This window comes from Lygodium microphyllum, chromosome 9 (assembly GCF_053477565.2).
Source record: "Lygodium microphyllum isolate KBCC chromosome 9, Lygodium_microphyllum_v1.1.10, whole genome shotgun sequence".
Classification (NCBI taxonomy): domain Eukaryota; kingdom Viridiplantae; phylum Streptophyta; class Polypodiopsida; order Schizaeales; family Lygodiaceae; genus Lygodium; species Lygodium microphyllum.
Genome location: NC_141143.1, coordinates 118,102,165 through 118,106,679, shown reverse-complemented (window position 1 = coordinate 118,106,679; position 4,515 = coordinate 118,102,165).

Below are 4,515 nucleotides of genomic sequence, written 5' to 3'. Positions count from 1 at the left end.
GTATTCCCCCATTGTGCAAGTGAGAAAGCTACAAGTGAGACTCCTTCCTTCTCTCCCACAATCTTGACATGGTATCAAAGCCTTGTTCGTGGTAAGGAGCTCAAGAAAGCAAACCAAGTTGGCGGTGTTCTGGTAAGAGGACTAGTGTTGCTTTCATTTTTCTATTTTGGAAGCAAGTCTCTGCAGCAGGTAGCACAGCCAAAAAGTGCAAGAGTGCATTGTCTCAGATTGAGACGCCCTTCGCGGTGTAGCAAGAAGGCAATATATGCTGCGGGCAAGGGCTTTAGCCCTTGGTTGCTCTGTTTTTTTGATATGAGGCCATTTCGGGGCCTGTTTTGGAGGCAGAAGTTTTCTGCATGCACTCAGGAAAAGGCCCTGTTTTATGCTATGCGACCACTGTTCTACAGGTCGGTGAAAAGTTACCGTAGAAATTGCATCGTATGCCTATGTGCAGAGACATTGGGAGTTAGCGAATCATCCTTGTTGCCTGTTGATGCAAAATCGTCACTTGGAAGTGACTGTGTGGTCAAATACCACTTTCATCAGTTTTGCAGATTTGCCCTTGTGAGGCTGAAGCTGTGTTTTTTACAGTGACAGAATTTTTTGCAGTATTCTGTAATGGCGTCTGATTCTCTTTCACAGATTTTCACTGAAAAGCTTGACAATAACAACTTCCAAGCATGGAAGTTTAGAATGACGAATTTCCTTATGGGAAAAGGATATTGGGAATTCGTTGCAGGAAATGAAGAAGAACCAGTTCTTCCTGATGTTCCCAATCAACAGCAAATGCAGGCATTTAAAGGATGGCATGAGAGAGCCAGGAAAGTTATGTATTGGCTGTCTATCAGCATTTCAGACTCTATGATTGTGCATATTCAGGATGCAAGTACGCCAAAGGAGGCATGGGACACTTTGTCAAAAATGTATAGCACAAATACGCAAGCCAGGAAAATGCAACTCAAGCAAGAGTTGCACAATGTGCAAAGAGAAAGTATGAGCATCAATGACTACCACATGAAGGTGAAGAAGATTGCAGATACACTTGCTTTCATTGGGTCGCCAGTGGAAGATGATGATTTAGTTTCTGTGACCTTGAATGGTCTAGGAAAGGATTATGCACAGTTTCGAACATCGATTTCCATCCGTGAAAGATTTCCTGATTTTGAGGAGTTGATTGCTCTTCTAATTTCTGAGGAGTAGAGAGATGGTGGCGCATCTTCTTCAGGAGGAACTTCAAAAGAAGCTGTCTTCTACTCAAATGCTGGAAGAGATAGAGGCAGAGGTAGAGGAGGCCGAATTGGAGGCCGTGGTAGAAATCAAAATATGCAGCAAACTCAAGAAAACCAGTCCTATGGAGGAGGACGTGGTAGCTCTAGAGGCAGGGGGAGCCAAAGAGGTCGTGGTGGATAGAAAAGATGCCAAAATGCAAATAGCAATGTTGAATGCTACTACTGTGGTAGAATGGGTCATATGGCTAAAGACTGCTATAAAAAGCAGAATGACATCATGAATGAAAAATTGCAACAAGGGAATTATGCATCTTCTAGTAGACAGGGTGATGAAAAAAATGAGCATTTGTTTATGGTGCAGCACATGACCAATTCTATGACAAGTGCAGAAGAAAGCAACAATGTGTGGTATGTTGACTCAGGTGCATCAAACCACATGACATGTTATGCAGAATGGATGCAGGATACAAGGAAAATGGAAAAACCAGGATTCGTGGAGACTGGTGATGATACTGCAAATCCTATTGCGCAGATTGGAAAAATTCCTTTGGCTATGCAGGATGGGAAAAAGAAATACCTGTTGGATGTATTTCATGTCCCGAATATCACCAAGAACCTGGTTTCTGTTGGTCAAATGGTTGAGCAGGGCTTGCAGGTCAGATTTAATTCTCATGGATGCTTTGTTGAGGATATGAAAAATAAAGGTCACTTGATAGCAAAAGGAAAGAAGAAAGACAGAATTTTTACGTTGGAAGCAGACATGCCTGAATTGAGTGCAACAATGTTTGCACATGGGACTGGTGTAGTTGCAGATATTGATATCTGGCATAAACGCATTGGTCATGTTAATGTGCAACGACTTAAATCAATGCAAGCCCAAAATATTGTTGCAGGATTGCCTAAATTCAAGGTTGTAGAAATGCATAAGATATGTAAAGCCTGTCAATTTGGAAAACAGGCAAGGAAACCATTTCCTAGACATGTTCAAGAGAGTAAGAAGCCATTGAAATTAATCCACTCTCATGTGTGGGCTACTAAAGCTGCATCTATTGGAGGCTGTCATTATTTTGTCACTTTTATTGATGACTATAGCAAAAACATTTGGGTGTATTTTATGAAAAAGAAAAGTGAAGTTTTTGGGCATTTCAAAACTCTTAAAGCTATGGTTGAAAAAGAAATAGGCTTGTAAATAAAATGCCTAAGGTCAGATGGAGGGGGAGAGTACCTCTCAAATGAGTTTGCAAGGTTCTTGCAGGAGCATGGCATAAAGCAGCAATATTCATGTAGTCATACCCCAAAGCAAAATGGAATTGCAGAAAGAAAAAACAGGCATATTGGAGAGGTATCTCGTGCCATGCTCAATGAAAAAGACCTGCCAGATTTTTACTGGGCTGAGGCAGTTGCTACAGCAGTCTACATAATGAACAAGACTCCCACTATAGCAATACATGGTATGACTCCAGAGGAGAGGTATACTGGTAGGAAACAAGATATTTCTCATTTGAAAATTTTTGGTTGCATTACCTATGTTCATGTGCCAGATGAGTTGAGATCCAAGTTGGATCCAAAAGCTGAGAAGTGCATCTTTATTGGTTACTCTCTGCAGAGCAAAAAGGGTATAGATGCTGTAACCCTTCTACTCGTAAGTTTACAGTGAGCAGAGATGTTGTTTTTGATGAGATGAGTAGCTGGTATAAACCAGTAAATGTGATTGATAATGTAAATGCACAAAATGGTAATGTTGCACAGAATTCACAGCAGCAGTCATAAGATATTAGTGGACCTAGAGCGTCCTCTAGCAGTGGTTCACATTCTTCACCATGGACAGGCAGATTGAGATCAAGAGAATCTTCTCAAAGCAATGCAAATAATGGTATGCAGGTATCACAAAAAGGAAAAGAGAAGGTAGATCAGCCCATGTTTGATGTGAATGCAAGTCACTCTTATGTGGATGGTGAATCCAGTGGCTCAGAACAGAGCATTGATGATGAGTTGGGTATTCCTTCTATTGTTACACCTGGAGTAAGGAAGACCAGGGATGTTTTGAGAGCACCTGGGAGTGAACCTACTTTGCGCAGGTCTACCAGAGCTAGATATCCTGTAGATAAGTTGAAATATGATGGATTTACAGCCATTCACTATGCATATATGGTCAAAGTGATACAAGAACCAGAAACCACTTCTTTTGAGCAAGCCATGGGAAAAGAAAAATGGGAGAAAGCCATGGATGAAGAAATAGATGCCTTGGAAGCAAATGCTACATGGGAATTGGTACCTTTGCCTAAAGATAAGAATGCAATTGGTTGTAAGTGGGTTTATAAGGTGAAGCACAATACAGATGGTTTTATGAACAGATACAAGGCAAGATTAGTAGTCAAGGGGCATGCATAAACATATGGCATTGATTATAAAGAAACATTCAGTCCGGTTGCAAGGATGGCAACCGTAAGAGCAGTCATTGCTATGGTTGCATCAAAGGAATGGTCTTTACATCAGATGGATGTAAAGAATGGCTTCTTGCATGGTGATTTGCAAGAAGAGGTATATATGGAGTAGCCACCAAGTTATGTGCATGTTGTTCATCCTGAGTTTATTTGCAGGTTGAAGAAAGCCTTGTTTGGCTTGAAGCAAGCACCTAGAGCATGTTCTAACAAGATAGGACAGTATCTTGTCACTATTGGCTTTTAGATTTCCAAGGCAGATTTCTCACTTTATGTGAGAAAAACAGAGAAATGTATTATGCTACTTGTCATTTATGTTGATGATTTGATTATCACAGGTGATAGTGATTAAGATATCCTTCATGTGAAAATGCTATTGAAGCAGAAGTTTGAGATGAAGGATTTGGGAGAGCTGTGTTATTTCTTGGGCATTGAGGTGATTAGATCACCAAGTGGAATATGGCTCTTGTAGAGGTAGTATGGATTGGACATGCTATCCAAATATGGGATGACAGGCTGTAAGCCTATTTCAGTTCCTTTGGATCAGAATGTGAAGCTGAGTGCAGATGCAGGTGAGCTTCTTGAAGACCCTACTATGTACAGATGCATAGTAGGAAGTTTGATTTATATGACTATTACCAGGCTAGATTTGAGCTATGCTATTAGATTGGTATGTCAGTTTATGCAAGCTCCAAGGAAACTGCATTTGGATGCGGCTAGACTCATACTCAGGTATGTGAAGTCCACATTGCAGTATGGACTATTTTATGCGACTGGGGTTCAGATACAGTTGCATGGATACAGTGATGTTGATTGGGCTGGTAGTATTTCTGATAGACGATCTA